The 18,795-nt window shown below is 40.9% G+C and overlaps 1 protein-coding gene across 1 annotated transcript in view; it reads right to left on the bottom strand.

The window, feature by feature from the left end:
- LOC106648888 (discoidin domain-containing receptor 2-like) overlaps positions 1–18,508 on the bottom strand; it is a 39,387-nt gene extending 20,879 nt beyond the window's left edge. Inside the window, exon 1 of the mRNA XM_014366036.2 lies at positions 18,459–18,508. The gene's annotated coding sequence lies outside the window, so the exon portion shown is untranslated. The remainder of the gene's footprint in view (positions 1–18,458) is intronic.
- Between the last annotated feature and the right edge of the window lie 287 nt (positions 18,509–18,795).

Genomic DNA, 18,795 nt, shown 5'->3' with positions numbered 1-18,795 from the left:
CCTCAGCTTTCGAGCGATCCCCAGTTTCTGTATCCTATATAATACATGGGCGTGTATGTGCGAGGTGCAATATAAGAGTGCCGCAACGATCAATCTTCGTAAATCAATTAGCTCAAAGAGCAATATGTCAGTGCCTTAGACTGATGTGCATGTACGAATATATAGGCACATATACAAGCTTGCAAAAAAGCTCATTAATAATTCGCTAATTCCCTGCAGGTAAAGTTGTGCCACGCGCGAGCTGTGTCTGCTTGCGCTTTAAAGACGAAATAAAAAAAAAAGAAAAAGGAAAAAAAAAGAGCGAAAAAAAGAGAGAAAACATTTCAGACACCGGTAGTATACGTATAGATATGCGTTTTCTTTCACAACGTCGTCGACATCGTCCAGTAGCGCAACGAGATAGATAGACAAGGAGCAAAAAAGCAAAGAAAAAAAAAGAAACGAACGTAGAAGCGAGAAAGAAGGCGCATAGCCGTCGTACGTCTAAAAGACGGAAGAAAAGATAGATAGAAGAGTAAAAGATTGAACGTAGCTGCGTCAGTCGGAGGACCAAAGGTAGAGGGATTTTCGTTGAGAATAAAGAGAGAGGGAGAGAGAGAGAGAGAAAGAGGAGGCAGAGAACAAACAACGCGCGAGCGAGTGCACAAATAACAAAAGGTGGCCTAAACCATCGTCCTCCGTCGTCTTTGCAGATATATTCCCTTAGCGACGGAGAAAAGATAGATCACCTCAGTCGGGCGAAAGGAAGAGAGAAAGAGAGAGAGAGAGAGAGAGACAAGGAGAGGGAGAGAAAATAGCATCAACATTGCAGACAATAGGAGATCCAAGTGCGCGAGGAATAATTGAGTGACGGGCCAAATGTCAAGGGAAGTGACTAAACTGTGATTATGTATCGAGGGGGAGAGTGCGGATTTGTTACGACAACATAGCTGGCGCCTACGTTTTTCAGCTTATTACTCTGCGTCTGGCCGCAATTGATTGACTGCTTGGCAAAATATATATTCGTACACTGATACCTCGAAATGTCCAAGGGCATTGAATCGATTTTCCTCCACCCTTACGTAGCTATAATCGCATGTTTTGATTCATAATATGAATTTTTGTCACCATGTCGAAAGAAACTGTCTCTTTGAGGCTTTGTAAACGTTGGAAAAGAGAAAACGCTTTATCTGAAAAATAAACGAAATATCAATTTCAATATAAGACGGGAGAGTAAAAGTGACAAACGCCACAGCGGTTGTACTAGTTGGCTGCTCCCTTAAGCCACTCCCGTCCAGCTTCAATCTTGCGAGAAATTCGCCCAAAGATGAATTTCGCTCTCCTGGAGCAGATCCCATGGATATCGCTGGGACATGCGAGACGCGACTTAAATTCCCCATTGCCGGCTGCGCAAATGGGGTGCTGGGGAGACACATGCTTCGTACGAATATAATATATAATATGCGCTATGCGTGCAATATATGTAATGTATATAGACGTGACTAATTACGCGCCGCTGAATTAATTTCAATTTCGCAATCCTCAAACCTTTGCTTTACACCGTATTTATGCCGTCCATATTATAGGCTGTACTCTCTACTACCAGTTTCTATATCTTATCTAGATTTAATCGAAAGAGCAACTGATTTATGGCGCGCTGAATTTCGAAATTATCTCTGTATCGGCTACGATGTGCTACCTATGTGTGCACGACACGCTGCATTATGACTACTTGATTAAATTTCAACTCTCGTTTTGTCGCTCTTACTTGAAAATGTCGCTGCTTTTCGTGAGCCCGTTCACGATCAGCTATTGGCTCGTCGTTTAAATTTTCTGTTTTACGGAGTTCTGTAGAAGTTAGGTTTACGTTATAATTAATCGTGAAAAACTGCAAAATCCCTGACAAGTGAAATGGAGAAACAAATTCAAAGGAAACATCGTTTTATCTTTTTAAATTAAACATTCATCATTATTTCATACAAATCAGTGCCGAATTAAACTATATTAAACGAGAGTATATGTAACTCTGAAAAATTCAAAAGCTGCATATTTGCCAGAGGATACTTCGGGAAGAGTATAGGAGTCAAGTCACGCGCATATCCGAAAACGACGTCAAAAATCATACGAGTCTCGTTGGGTAATCCACCTAGGAGTAAAAAAAGCAAATCCCCGAGCTCGATGCGCACCGAGCGCATAGCGAGGCCAGAGAAGGGAGAGGGAGAGAGAGGAAAAAATTCTCTACTCTCTCGTTCTTCCTTTAACTGCATGGTATAATGTATTCTTTTTCCTCTTTTTTTCTTTCTACGTATGCATGTACATGTATAAATTCCACGTATAGAATAGCTAGAAGCAGGTCAGAGAGAGAGAGAGAGAGAGAGCATCTTCCTAAGGCTGTTATAGCTTCTGCGATGAATGCATTTCTTGTTGGAGTATGGCAAATGCTTAAAGGTATTCGCAGTAGTCTCAGCAGCGGCAGCGGCAACATAGACAGTCTTAGCTTGGAAATTCCCAGCGGCAAGTCGTTGGGGTGGATATATATACTGGCTGTTCCGCTTATACTAATACAAGAGCCGCTCCCGGCAGCCGGACTCACGGATGTATACGCAGTGGGTATAGCCGCGCGGCATTCATTCGCTATCTGTTTCGCGCCACTTCTAGCCATTAGTCGCGCGTGCCTTGCCGGCAATTAACCGGCCGCGAGAATTCGAGCCCCTTCCTCTTACCCACGCCGCTGTTACATACACAGTCAGCCATTCGGTTTATATAATCCTTCGAATTCGAATGCTGCTGTGTGTAGCTGAATGGAGATTCCAGGGAGTATTGTCTCGAGGCCCTTCGCAGCCTTCCCCTGGCTCAATTTATTTAGACCCAACGCGACGATCGATCTAGCCGCGCGTCGATATATAGCTGCGCAACGATATGGATTTTTCAAGAGCCCGAGAGCACGTTGAGATATATGCCCGATTTCGTATAGATATATAGACGACACGCACAGCGCACGACGCTCACATTCACAACGAGCGAATATAATGAGAGCTAGACTCACTTAGCACACTCGAGCTCGACTGATTGGAATGCCAAGTTTCAGGGTATATGTGTGTGTGCTCGTGTATAAGCAACTACATTCGCAGTTATATGTCTGCAGTTTTTCTCTCTCTCTCTCTCTCTCTAGCATGGCACGCTTGATTTACTCGATCGATTTCACCGTCTCGACATTTTAATGAACTCGCCCCTGCTCACTTGCCTCTGTTTGTTTTCATTTCCATAGATATAAATTAATTAATGATTTATATATACTCTCTGTTTTGTATGTACCATTGATAATTGGTAAAGATTCAAAATTTCCACTTTTTCATGACATTATTCATTCGAGGTCAAACAAATAGTATGAATAAAGAGAAATTCCAATTTAACTCAAAGAGTAAATGTCTCGAACGAGAGTGAGAGCTATTTCGTGAACGTTATTATGTTTGTCGCATCACGGCAGCGCGTTATTGTCGCTTAAGATTTCTATGTACATACTTCAAGGCTAGAGAGATTGCAAGTGTATAGATAAACAACTGGTGAAATTTCGACGATGTTGACTCAGTGATCCTTGAATTTTCATTCAATTTTCCGGATTCACTTTTAAAAAGCGTCGCTTCTACATTGGGATATAATCTTTGGGTAATAGTTTCATTTTATCATGTTGAAATGACAGTAATGATGATTTGTTTACATATAAAAAAATTATAACAATCAAAATAATGTATCGAATATTTTCGATATATCGTGGCCCGAGTATTAGAAAAACGCTTGCGATTTTACATACAATTTTACGAGTTGATTTCGAGATTTTTGCGATCTGCTTAACGGTGAAAAAAATCTTTTCGTGCATTCGGTATTATGTATCTGCGTTCGCAGTAATGAGCATTGAAGCGGTGGCGTAGGCGGTGCGGAGCGATCAAGCGCGCGCCAGTTTATACACAAGCGAGCTGGAAAACGATTACGCGGCCCCGAAAGAGCATCGTAAGCAAATCTTTTCGAGAACGTCTTATCTTTTACTCTAGTTTGCTCGGCTGTATGGCTCTGGAATTTTTACACTGCAGCACATCTCACTTGATTTCTCGTACTCGCACTATATTGGTGGAAGGATACGATAGGTACATCTGTGCCCTCCTTGTAAGTGCAGTAGTGTGGCTGCGCCAGAGCTATACACTTCCGCTTATCACCACGTCATACTTTTCCTATTCTTTCGAATTTTCCTCATTTTCTTTCTCATTTCTCTCGTTCTCCTCTGCTTCGTACTCGCTCCTTCTTGCTCTTGCTCTATAACTGGAGCTCTACATCTTTTATTTCATAGCTCGTTTCCTCTTGTATTTTCCCTCTTGATTTTTTATTCTTTTTCTTTTGAGATGTGCACGCGAGTCTATCTCTTTTCTTCTTTCTCTCTCTCGTTCTCTCTCTTCTTATTCCATCTGCAGAACACATCCGACTGACTTATACTCGTGTCAGACTGCGCCAACGTGTTTGGCTCGTCCATCTGCAGAAACATCTATATATCAATGGAACTTTTTTTATATCACTTGTTACTTGTTTGTTTTTTTTACAACTTGGCTCGCTTCGCTAACGAAGTACTCGACAGTTTTCTTAAGTCGGCGATTTTTTCAAAGTGTATTGATTCATCCTAATGCGAACTGTTACTTTTATCGAGTACTTGATTAGATTCACCGGATGGAAATTGGTTTTTGCATTATTACTTGTTTGATACTCGTTACAAAAAGTTAACTTATGACTTGTTGACATAACTATATGTTCTACAACTTGTTAAACGTATACTACGTGCGACAATCTCGAATAGATGTATACTATAATATCTATATACGATTCGATCGAAATTCGATTTATACGTGGTCGAGCGCGTAAATATACGTCACAGGTAGGAACCACCCGACGCAGACGATGGGACCGAATTGCGACGCTAGAGTCACACAAATGCTAGCTGACATGAGGTCTCGTTGTGACGTGGTCCAGCTACTTTGGGGCGGGTGGACGAACTAGAAGCTCGCAAGAGGCAGACGAGCGATAGAGCGAGAGGGTGAGAGAGTGAGGGGGTAAAAGGGGGCAGGGGGGAGAGGCGAGTGTGCACATTTCCGCTGTCTGATTATCGCTGACACGACGCACGTCCACTTTCTCACCGCGACGTTAATTACTCCATCTTCGGGATTTGCCTGCGCACAATAGTAGTAGTGGTAGTAGTAGTAGTGATGGTAGTCGTGGTAGTGGTAGTAGTAATGCAGCTCGGCGTCGCCGTCATCAACAATAACAGTCTGCAGCCGTACGCTCCATCGCAGTCGATTGCACACCTTGCATTAAGCTTGATGAGTTGTAACCGCGACTGCTCCGGCTAGCTAGATATTATACTGTCATTGCGACGATTGCGAGTTTGTGTACAGCTGCAGCTGTTTTTTTTTCTACAAAGCCTACGTATGTAGCTATGGTCGTCGAAGCTTAGAGCTTTGAAATGCATAAGTATGAAAAGCTCGACTTTTTCATTTCGTCGCGTTAATGAATGAATGCGGAATTGTGCAAAATCACCCGTACACCTGCACACGCGAGCTTTCGCGCCTTTCACGTTTGCATACTCGCAGCTACCTAGAGGAAAAGAGAACAAAAGTCAATTGTCATTATTCGCGTCTGCGAGCATTAAATTGCGAAAAGTTCTCGCGACGTTTTTGTTTTTCAGATTACTCGTTCGTGTGCACGTATACACTTTATGATCGAATGAAGCTCATTTGCCAATTCAGGCATTCGTCGGCGCCGGAGCAGAACGGTGTATGTTCGTGTATACGTACATGGGTGTCGCAGACAAATCTCTGTGTGTGCTTGTATATATAGGTAGAACTGAGGCAACGGCAACGGCGGCCGCGGCGGCAGCATTAGGGAAGAGCCGTCACCCGTTCAGTTCTCTCAGTCTGGGGCGTACCAGTACCCACACATACACACTCACACACACATACACACACACACACACACACACACGCACACGCACTGTCTGTATAGGTATATGTAACACGCAGAGTTAAAAGCGCGAAAGCTTGTAAAGTAAATCCTCGCAACTTTGCAGTGCATGAAGTATCATTTGTGCCGCCAAAGCTTCGCACGCTTATTTGCGCCAACTCTGAGCTTTACGCTTTTACAATCAAAAGCTTCTTGCAGTTGCCGCTGCTGCCGTCGCCGCGCCTGTAAAGCTTCGACATCGGAATCGTTTTCGACTGTACTGCGCGCGAGCTCGTTTTTTAATCATCAACACTGCAGCGACTATATGAGGCTGTCAGACTGCAGAAACTGCTTCGTTAACACATTCTCTCTCTCTCTCTCTCTCTCCCTCCCTCTCTGTCTTTTGCTCTATCGCTCTCACCTTCTCGGTCTATTTAAATGCGAAATAAATACGTTTCACGTTTGGTGGGTAAATAAACAGGGTCGCGGAAAGCTTCGACAAGCCTGCCAGTGCGTATGCCTCCCGTATATATACCTATATTTATCTACGTTAGCAAGTTTGGCAAAAGCTTATTATTTACAATTCAGGCGGAGCAATAATTAGCTAGGCCGATCGCGCGACTCGCTAATAGTAAACGCTGCGAACGCAGCCCCCTCGACGCATAATGATGTTTGCTCGCTCGAATATGAACAATGGCTAATTGGTAATATATATATAGAGTATATGTATATTTCGATTCTTTGAGTGCCCGACTGAAGAGAAAACAAGTGAATCGGGCTGAGGCTAATGTTTGATTAATACGATAATGAGGTTCGATCGAGGGAGCCAAACGCGTTTATCCGATTGAATAATGGTGTCGAGAGATAGCTATAAATGTGAACAGTTTGTACGTATATGTAACCGCGTGGGCGTAACGAGGCCAAGCGATTCAAATAAACCTCGCAACTATTGCTTGCCAACTTGTTTTTGACTCATCGCACTTGTTACTTTGTGCATAATCATTGTTTACTTTTCTTCTTGATGTTTTAGACAGTTTTTACGTTGACAGTTTAATGATTCATCTGGCGAGTATCAGTGCGACTTTTTTTGTTTTGTGATTTAATAACGATATCGTTGATGAATATTATGCAGCAAAAAATAAGAATCGAAACAAAGTACAATGTAATTTTCGTACCGTTTTATAAAGCACAAGCAGGTGGGCGCAACGCAGTCATAAATCGAGACTTTTAAAACGTTTCCTTCATTCCATTATGAAAAAGCTTTTAAAAAATAAACCTCTTTCGAAGTAGCAGAAGCAGCAAGGGGGTCTTGCCTCCTCAAGAAAGAAGAAAAGAGCCTAAGGAATTTTAAAATCGATCATGCGCTGACAAAAGCCTCGGCAAATTTAAACGTCTTCTCCTTGTACCCCTCGCATATAACTCTTATACCTTTTCTTTTGCTTTCTTTTTTTCCTCGTATAGACTCTCTTCTTTATGCACACTTAAAATTAAAAGCTAGCAGCGATCATAGAAGTGGTTAAAAGAGAATATACAAAGCGAAAAGAAAAAAAAGGGAGAAATAAGAGTCGGGCGAGTTGTCGAAATGCAGCGCGTAAAATATCAAGTCTCCCGCGCTAGACGCGCTAAAAGTGAACTCCTTCCGCGCGACATCCCGATTGAGCACAATGAAGTGCTCATTTGCATCTGAATGAAATTTTGCGCTTCGATCTGCTGATATGCAGCGCTTGCACAACGAGGCTCGATCGCTCGAACGAGATAAACCGCAGTGGATCGCAGTAGTTTATCACTAAATCGAACCCCATGCCGTTTCAATGATTCTTTAAATGACGCGATCCTAAAAAATTGCGACTTTTGTTGCGAACGTGAAATGTCCACTGTAACGGAAGAGAATCGTAGTACAGTTGGTGTGCGCGCGATGCAACAAGCTACTGACAGATTGGAATCGAAGTAGGACGTGAAATGTAAACGAGCGAGTCAAAGCCCGAACTGTTAGTTATAAAGCGATGGCTGTGTATTAGCTATATTGCTGAGCATATGCATTACAACGATACAAAGACCAGCTGGCTCGAAGTAGTACATGATATTCGCTCGGCCAAATCGAAACCGGGGCAAAGTCCCGCGCACACACATACTGGCATTATACTCGAGTTCACAAGGGAAGTATATAACACGTAACGAAGTTACAGCATTACACTCTCGAGTGTGCTGCTCTCGTACAGCTCTCATGCACCATCTCTCTTTCTTGTCTCGGTCGCCGCCCGCCATTGCCTGCACACTATGGAAGTAGCAGTACGAGCCAGTGTACCCGCTGTATAAGCCTTATAAGCGCGCGACGCGTGCGGGGGTGGGGGCAGATGGAGGATGGCTGCCTCGAGGGCAGCTTGATTGATTTCGCCGCGTTGCTTGTGACATCGATCGACGACGACGACGACAACTAAGCGCGCTACCAGCCGCAACAGAGCTAGCTAGTAGCTTCTGCCTGCAAGAAATAGCTTCCTTTGAGGAGTTCGTCTTCTTCGTCCCATTTAATTACAACTGTCCACACCCGTTTCTCGACTCGCGACGTTTACTCTCGTATTGCCGGAGTGTGTTTTTTGACGTGTCTCGCTCGTCGAGGGATATAAGATGAGAGGTCAATTCGACGTTACAACTTCTCAATACGTGTTTTTACTGTCAATTCGCAATTTTCCATTTCCCACTCCTACATCTGTACGATATAATCCGAGCTACTCGAAGCGATCGAGTAACGGGCTTTTTCTGCACTTCTACTTGCTGCCTTAACATATTGAGTTGAGCAATTTACTCGATTGAGCGGTTTCCGATGTTGATTTGAACTTTTCGCTTTATACAAGGCAAAAGTACAGATGTATTCATCGATTGAACGAGATTCTTTCAGCTGCTTGGGAGTGAAGTCGCAAAAAATTAGCCAACGTGATCATGAGAAAGTTATACACGTTTGTGAGACAGAAATTTTCGTTTGCAGCTATTTACTGCCATTATAAATACAAAGTTTTTAAGTGGCTTTTGCGTGGCTGGTGAACAACTACAATGCGACACTTTCATCTAAGAAGGTATGTTTGAATGCGTTGTAACCCAAACGAATGGCTGGAACATTCATGTTCTTATTATAGTATGCAATCGTTTCGATAATCTCAAAGAAGTATCATAAAATCTTTGAATAAGTACAGGGATATGCGGTTTCAAAGGTATTATGAGTTTTTGACTACGAGTTTATAAGCACCCCATTTTTTTGTAAACTTGCCAATTTCCAACTACCCATAGTTATAGTGTTTACTGTCTTTAAATTCTGATACATTTTTTTGAGATAAACTAATAAACCTTGTTAAAGTTGTGAGAGTTCTGAAAAGAACATGAAAATAGATTGTTGCTATTTATAATAACTATTTTAATTGCATCAAGTGCTTATTTATTTTAAACATAATGTTATTTTTCAACGCTGAAAAGTAAATATTTTCTGTAAGCGTAATGAATTATTTAATAAAAATTATAATATGGAATTGATGAATCGTGTTAATTACGTTGGCTGCTGTAATAACGAGAGAATATAATTATAAATTGCGCTGATTTCGTTGAGTTAACTGGTTAATATAAAATCACAACATTCATTTCGAGAACAGATCAATAATCCGATCAAACAAACGAATATTGCGCATTAATAATAGCGGGCACAATGTTAGGATAAAATTGAACTTATTATGCGCGCGTTATATAATAATAATCTACATATTATAATTTGAATTGGCGTGAACAATTATTTCGCTTGATTCCTCCCACGAGAATCGGCGTACAACTCAAACCGTTCATATATATTATAATGCACAAATCCAGACAACGGACTGTGGATGTATGTATAATATTTGATAGGAAAATTGGATATGCTGCTGCGCGTCACGTCGATCGGTGAGCTCGCGAAACGTCTGAATCAACTAATCAACGGATCGCTCAGAGGAGCATCGTAATATACGCATACGTACAGTCGTGCCAATCAAAAATGACAAATAAGTCATCGCCCGCTCCTTGATGCACGCAAGCTCCTAACATTATATACGCGAGCTTCTAATATACATACATCAAGAACGGAGCGAGTGCCACGGCGAGAAATCCGTGCACACGCAGTTTCTCTGATAATAGCACATCAAACAAAGTCGTGTCGGCGGTGCGCCACCCTTCGCTATATTCATGTAGTATACGTATATAGGCAATGATTGCGCGAGTACGCGCGACTTGTTGGCTTCGAGCACCGGCATCGAACGAATCGTGCGTCGCTATATGTAATACTGCTATATACATACGTAATCAGTAATCGCGTCGAATAAACTGTACTATTGAGCGGCTCGAGCCGGTAGTCTCTTACCCTCGCTGAGCTTCAGTCTCTTCTTATCCTATTCTCTCATACCGTACGTATGAGCTTAATTTCATCGGATATACTCCGCTGGCTCACACACGCACATACACTTATGTACATTTGTATAGGCACATATACCGAAAGCAACAAGTACAAGCGGCATCGATCGATGCCTCTACACACTACGTGTATACGGCGACACGCGACGCGCCATTGACTGACTGCGTAATCAGACTGCACATATAAGTATACCAGCAAGGTCATCTTTTCGGGGGAGCAATGCTTTTTACGGGCGTCGAACGACGTCGTTCTCGATTGTCCGTGCGCTCTCGAGCTTCCTCCTCGAATAAGAGAAGGCGCGTCATTGCGTGCGTGCTGTAGTCATGCCGAGAAGGGGCTTTTATTTCTTCCCATTGCTGCGTGCCTGCATGTAAAAGATATTTCAGAGGTGACAATCGACTCACTTAGACGTCGATAAGTGATCGCTTTATCGCCCAATAACGCCATGACACACCGACACTGCATACGCGATAACAAAGGAGATAATTTAGCTGAGTTTCGATTTGAGGCAAAAATTATTAAGGCTTCTAGCGTAGAATTTATTATAAAATACATTATTAGATTGTCTATAATTTTGATAATGCAATTATGATATTGTTATTTACTGTAATCTATTGAATTTATTTAGCTGTACATATAATATATTAATCATAGCTAATAATATATTGCTTTCATATATAATATATTAACTCTTTGATTTAAAATTTAGTTGCTATGATGATTGTTATCATCAAATTTCTAATTATTACTTATCGCTTTGGAGCGAGCTTCGAACTCTTTTAATTTTAAGTGTTTTTTTTACGACTCGCATGTGCCTTCTATAGAAAATCTTATCGAACACGCAGTATACAATAGATAGACTAAAAACTGACACATTCGGCCGTGTTACTCTATCAACAAATTGAAACTGACTCTATTAGCCCATCATTTTTTAAAGAGGATTAATTAGTGGATTAGTAAAAGCAATTTTAGAAGCATATTCGTTCGCTGTATTAACAATTTCATATTTGTATTCAACAATTACAAGGGTTATTTAAATGTCTAATTCAAGGATAATAAATCTGATCATATTATTTAGCCAAAGCATTAAATATTTGAAGCTTTTCAAATATTACTGCAATTTTTTTTTTTTTTTAAGATAATAAAAAGATTCTATTCTAAAAGCATTTTAGTAGCTTTTGTGCAAAAGTACCTAGTACTGTGACGCACTTTTTTTAGTCCATATTTTTGAATAAGCGTTCTTGAATACATCACATCCGCGTTCAGTTATGCATTATAAGGGGTCTCTGCTTTATGCGCTCAACATTTTCTCCTCGATTTTTCTTGAACTCAAGCTTTAAGCAGAATATCTGCCTAGTCCAGTCATAGTTGAACCTCTAAAATATAAATACGTCCTTGCGTGCGTTTGTGCAGTTTTGAACGTCTATAAAAAGTATTTGGCGTGCAGGTGGTACAAATAAACGTCGACCAAGATGATGCTACAGACTGGTACTCGGCGCATGCATTGAATAGAGTATGCAATGATATGTATACGTTAGAACTGAACGAAGCGAGACAAAAGTCGGTGGCGCTGAAAAAGGTAGGTAGAAAGAAGATAGCCGATCGTAGCTAAGGAACATCTATAGGTGTGGATATACATGCATATATAGTAGGTATATGAGAATTGAAGGTGAAGGTACTCGAATTCGATTGATGCTGTTCTGCTACGTAGCTATCTCTCTCGATCTCTTTCTAACTATGTATCCGGCCAAGTAAAAGTGCCATAGAGAAAGGAGAAGGGAGAAAAGAAGGGAAACGCAGAGAGCAAAGGTACATAGATTCCTGATGGAATGTACATAGTAATCAGAGGTCGCAGCTTCGAATTTAAGAATACGTTCCTATGTAATAATTCAGTGTTCCGACAAACTGGTGGTTCCGATGAAAAAAGAAAAAAAAGTCAACTGTCTTTATCAAATTACAATCATGCTCCTAATGTACAGAAAATTTTCGCTCGATCGAGCGAAACAAAGAAATTATCGTAAGTGTATTTGCAAACGAATGTGCTGTTCAATAGTAGGATGTTATTGTTTTAAAATGTTTATTTACAAAAATAAAAACAATTTTTTTTCATCATCCTAATAGATATTCAATAATTTTAAGTATTGCCAACAGTTCTACCATTAAAATATTAACTTTTATAATGTATTAATCAAATTCGTACTCGACTGACAAAAGGTAAAGCTCAGTAAGTCAAAAAAGAGACGGCAAGTCTTGAACAATAAAAGTTCGCGAGAGGTATGCGACAATTTCATGATCGAAGTCTTTTGTTGTTGCTAGTTGGCTACATGGTCATTTGTCATACCCGCAAAAGTTTCATTGCAAAAAAAGAGTCGTTTTAAGGAATATTACATGATACGATGACTCCTTTTCCCGCATAAAGTATCAGAAAACAGGAGGTGAATAAGAAGGACAAAAAACGAGTAGATACTTCGCAAGGTGTGTAAAATGTATAAGATCGACTTGTTATATAGAGCCGCGTGAGGGAGATAGCTCGCGCGAAGCGAAAAGAAGCACTTACACGAAATGCGATACAGATATCAGCATCCGAGAACGTGAGCGTCGAGTCGTGCACTCGCATATATGCGTCGATCGGATGTATACGACTCGGACGAGCACTACGATCTTCTCCTTGTCGTTCTCAGTTGGAGCTTCTTGTTGGAAGAACTTTGGCGATTCCCGAGTAAATCCCCTCAACGGGGGGTGAGAGGCTCTAGGTACGCGCCAGCAAAAGCCGAAGTACGGGGCGCGCGGTCGAGCTGTATAAGTACTCGGAGCTCTAGCTCGCGTCAGATTCGCAACATGGCCAGTCAGCAGCTATCTGTAATATAGCAGCAGCATCTTAAGCTCGCCCAGAATATGACGCGCAATGATGTCCGAGAGACTTGCTGACTCTCCCCAGTGATATATTGATTTTGTCAGCTGTATAAGTACATACGGCGTATTCGGACAGGCGAATTCGCCGCCATCTCGAACTCTTACGAAATATACCGTGTTTATATTTCTACGAGCTGACGCGCTAGCATGCGCGATTATTGGAAAATTCGACAGTGTGCACACTCGGTCTTAGTTGTACGCAGGGCGCGCATTAAAGGCAAAATTATACTCGGCTTAAATCAAATATTCTATCTGCCAGGGCTAAGTAGCTGTGCAGTTGAGGAAGGGCCATTAAGGTCTCGGAGCCAGCCCAAGTGCTTAACGTCATACATTTGTTACGAGCAGTGCATCATGTATGCTTAGAGCTTGAAAGCATATCGCGTGTCCGAGTGGCTTGCAGCGCAGTATAACTGCTCTATATATTAGCCCGAGTGTGCGATTCGCTCTGCGCCAAATATACTCCAAGTGTCCGTACTATGCACCTATGGGGCATGTATACATCTGCATGGAAGAACAACCTTCACCGATTCCTGATTAAAATGACTGGTTATTTTAGCTAATTTGTAAGGTTGATGGAAGATTTTAGAGAAGGCTTCTCTATTAGCCAATGATTAGCTCACGCTTAATTTTACCAAAGCCAACGGGCACAAACATAGCATGTAGTTGTGACGACACTTTTAGTGTTTACCCTTACTGCCTCTGTTCAGTCTCGGAAGATCTATTGGCAATTCTCATGGGTGGAAATCTAAGGGAACCGCAGACCAGTTGCGAGTCGAAGGCCAGAGCTGAAACACGGCCGGACTCACCGCAACTTCTACCAGCTACATGCAGCCTACTTACTTATATACATATACATAGGCGGCAGGTAGACAGGCGCACGAGGCAGACAGGAAGGAAGAAAAACCCGAAGAATCGATCAGTAGCCCGTCTCTCTTTCTCTTATACGACACGTATACGTACACTAGCAACTGTCAGGCGCGCTTCGCGCGCGTACATTTTTCAGTCAGTTTCGAAAAAGTTGCTATTTTGACCGTAGATGTCACTTTACTACGTTTCCACTCGAGTCAAAAGTCAGTCGACCAATCAGAGGCCGAATAGATTGGCTTCACTTTTAGGTCCATCTCTTTTTTATAAGTTAGAAGAAAGGAAAAGGAATTACGTTTCGACTCGAGTCAAAAGTCAGTCGACCAATCAGAGGCCGAATAGATTGGCTTCACTTTCAGGTCCATCATTATTTTAAGTGAGGATCCTCTCGCATACTATATCCTCTACTGCTCCGTTTCTCTTTCTATCTCTCTTATCGTGCAACGAAACTACATGCGAGGCTTACATATATGCACGGTGGCTGTGTCGGGCAACTCTTTCGACGCGTTCGCATGGCTATACACGTGCAGAGCTTTGGGCAACTTATATAGTCCGTTATCGCACTTTATTTCCTGATGCGCCGTATAGACGTGAGAGGGGAAATTTCTAATTCCTCTGTGAGGACGGCACAAAGGTAAACTCGAGTACTGGGAGATAATTTCGAGGCAAGTGTTTGGACTGGGCTCGAGTTGTTGCTCCCTTATAACAGCGCGAGCTTGCAGGTTTGCTTTTGTTTACTTCCGTTTCTGTGTCGAGTTATGAATTAAGACCAGTTCGATAACTTATGTATACTCCTCCTACATAATTCTTAGAACGCACATACACAAAGACATTTACACATGCACAAGGTTTCGTGGATAGAGACAAACTTACTATTATATAGCCTTTTCCTTGATTTTCAGTCTAAATTTTTTTAAGGTAATTACATTTTATACAGAGAACTTCGATAATTCATTTTTTTAAATAGAGCACAACGACCGAGTTAGAGGGGATATAATTAGCTACGTTATACTAGCCGATTAAATTTTTTATTAATTTTTTTTCTTACGTGCATGGTTGAATAAAATTGCACTCAGGTATTAGTCTTGTAAAAAACTACCTACGATATCGCTCATCTTTGTATATAAAAATATTCCACGACCCTGCCGTACATCTTTCTTTATTCTCCTGGCGTACTGTGCACGAGTATAATGTACGTACATATATATTTCTTAGCAGGTTTATTCGTGGTATCTGAGCTGATTTACCCTCCGTTACCTCACAAAGCCCTTTGCTCGTTGGAAATTGAAGAGGAAAAAAGCTCTATTCTGTTGGCAGCTTGCATTGACGTACGCGCACGCATGCCCACTAGGCAATGCTGCAATTATAAATAATGCAATGCGTCGTTTCCTACCTGAGTGTCTTTTTCGAGAAATAACAATTAATTATCATTTTCAACTCGAGCCTGTTTTCTACAACAATTTTTTCATGACATGGACTGCTGGACGAAAAATAATTGGATTGTTAGGAAATATAATGAAATACATGAACATTTAATGATGTTTTTTCGGACTGCTGAGTTTTGAAAGTAATTTTGTGTCGTTTTATGTGTATTTGACATTTCCTTCTTAGATTTTTTTACGTTGTTTTTAGAAATGTGTTTTTTAAGAATAAATTTTGAGAAAAATCAAGGTCAGTGATGAATACTTTACACTTATAATACATCAAAACAAGAGTTATTATCTAGTTATTTTGATAACTAGATATTTAATTCGATGTTAATACTATTAGTTTTAAGAGTTGCGCGTGGGAATAAGTAAAGCACGCGTGGACATTTTAAAGAATACATAAAAAATCATAACAAAGAGGGTTCATTTAAAGATGTCTTAAGGGTTTATGTAATAACATTATATTTTTCCGTGTAATTACAGAAAGCCCGTTACAGGAGTATCAAGTTGTAGTTTTATACGCAGTCACAAGTTCCATCAAATCAAAGAATATATCTTTTAAACAGCAGATGATTCTCATTTGTTTATTTTTTCTCAGTTTACTCTTTACCTCTGTGACAAAATCATTTACAAAATATTCGAACTATTTATGTTTCATCTGCAAATATAGCCAATAAGGCTTAATATAAATGCTTCATGACTCATAATAGCATCTCACGCGCTTTTGTGCTCGCAGAAAATATCTTTCGTCCTTTTCGGCGCATTTCCACAAAATATACATTTGTTATCTGGAATCAAATAACTCCCCTTCGTTGTGACGATATTATTTCGCTTCATAGTTCATGGCAGCATAAACGTTTCTTCCTTATGACTCTGATACTAATCAACATTCGGATGGTTTAATAGGCTGGTGAAAAACTTTACAATAAATTTAACTTAAGGATGATTATAACTCTCAAGCTCGAAGGGTGTACTTACTTGAAGCATTTTTTATTTCTTCAAAATAATAGACTAAAATCGATACCCATTTTTATCAACTCTGCCCGGCTGGTTGGAGCTATATATAGGCGTGCCGTCGGCACCGAGAGATACGAGTACGATATTGTCGCGTGCAGTACGCTCGATGTGACTTTACTCTTTATAGACGGCTCAGCTCTTGGCTCTCTTTTGTTTGATCGACGCCTGAGATGCCTATTGTGTGTGTGTATGGCATTTTACCAAAAAAATGTTCTGCGCTCGTCACTTTCCGATTTACGTGAAAGTTTCACTGCTTCTGCCGCAGCTTTGTAAGATATTGTGTCGAAAATGCCACATTCTTATAAAGGTATCGGCTGCGGCAAATTCTTTCTTTCTTCGACGAGAATCTGAGTAAAGGGGTTCAAGTTGTGTGTTGCAGCTGACTATGCTAGAAGCTTGCGAGCGCAATATCGTTTTTTTCACGTTTTAAAGATGCTTCACGTAGTTTTAATTTTCAATTTTGTTAGCATTATCGAGGAGCGCGCGAGCTGCTTACAGAAAGTATACCAAAGTGCACGCATGACCGCATCTGGAAAAGCAGCTGCCGACTAAAAAGAAAATTTTTTCTCAACGAGAGCAAAATAACTCATCTCTTACTCCTCTTGATACGAAGTAAAGTTAAAACAAAATTAAATAAAAATTCAACATGATACTGTAGAGAAGAAAGGCGCGGTGGCGACGAGTTCTCGCGTAACATCAAAAGCATGAGCCAAGCTGCTGGCGAGCAAGAGAGAAAGAGAGAATGTCTACTTGGGCTGCACTTGCGACGTTATAAACAACGACCGGCGTCAAAGTCACAAGAGCCCGAGAGAGCTGAGCTAGAACGAGTGTAGTGACGGTCGCTGCGCCGAGAGAAAAGGGTTGGGTTCGCGCTTCGTGAGAAGAGAGAAAAAAGCGAAAAAAACAAGAAAGAAAACATGAAACGGAAAAGCGAGAGAGTACCTGTATCGCTGCGTGCTCGAGGAAAAGTGAAAATGCAAACGATGGCGCGAGAAAAAAATCCAAGGCACGCGCGACAAAGCTCGCTGGCTGTATCGTGTGCAACGCCACGATGTATAGCTCGAGCGGCCGGGAGCAATTAATATGAGGCACGATCAAGAAGTGGCCGTGATGGTGCGTAGCGAGAAAAAAGCTCCACTCTTCGCTCTCCTGGAGAGTAGTCGCGAGTAAGGGAAAAGCTAGCGATAGCATAAAGCCGAAAGTCACTACGCACTTATCCAGTCGGTGCAGGGGTACGCGTAAAGCGACTCTGAAAGAGAATGAAAGAGAAAGAGGCGCAAACAGGGTCTTGAATTACAGCCGAATATGGTAAATAATTTTTTATAGCTATATATATATTCCCTTATGCAGACTTGTTGTATATAATACGCAAGCAGGGATACGCAAGCCATGGGGTGGACGACTAAAAAAGGGCCATCGCAAAGGAAAAAGCGCCATGACTCGGATGTATATATACGTGCCGATGCGTACGTGTTGGCGTGTATAAAAGAGACATAGCAGAAAATGAGGAGAATGGATGCAAAAGAGTGCCTCGTCAGCTATAGGTAGACGGCCTTTGCACCTATAGAGGGAAGCTAAAAGCGTTTATCTATACACGGTATGATGAAAGAGGAATGGGGAAAATGTTTTTCGGATAGGTTTACAAGCTCCTTCCGAGTAGGCTTTTACACGTCCGAATTCGCCTATGAAAGTACATTTATAATGACGATGATAAAGTGAATTTGCAACGGAAATCATGTATACGAACCGTGTGAACTTGAGCATTTGTTTGTTAGTATTTTATGATGAGCACGCTATTAGTGATAGAAATTGATGATCATACTATTGAATTTCCACACGTATGTTTAACTGACCTTTGATAATAAAGTGTGTTACGTCCAACTCCAATATAAGTTTATTGTCATAAAAAACTGTCACTGCTTACCTGGAAAACATTAATATTATTTTGAATTAGGATTTGATGTATAAATTATGATTATATTTCATAAATGTATCTTTATATAAAGAATAAAGCTGAACAAATAATTTTTCTATTAAAAAAAAAAAAATTAAATGTTGTTGACACGGTGACATTTTTTTTCTTCGTGTTTAAGGTATCGGATAACAGATTATCGACAAGGTGGAAAACTAACCCACAGCTGTTGAAAGATAAAAAAGGAAAATAAAAATATTCACACACGAGCTCATGAC

Source organism: Trichogramma pretiosum, unplaced genomic scaffold, assembly GCF_000599845.2.
Source record: "Trichogramma pretiosum strain Unisexual culture from Peru unplaced genomic scaffold, Tpre_2.0 scaffold33, whole genome shotgun sequence".
Taxonomy (NCBI): Eukaryota; Metazoa; Arthropoda; class Insecta; order Hymenoptera; family Trichogrammatidae; genus Trichogramma; species Trichogramma pretiosum.
The sequence above is the reverse complement of the archived record's forward strand: the minus strand, read 5'-3'. Positions and strand labels throughout refer to the sequence as shown.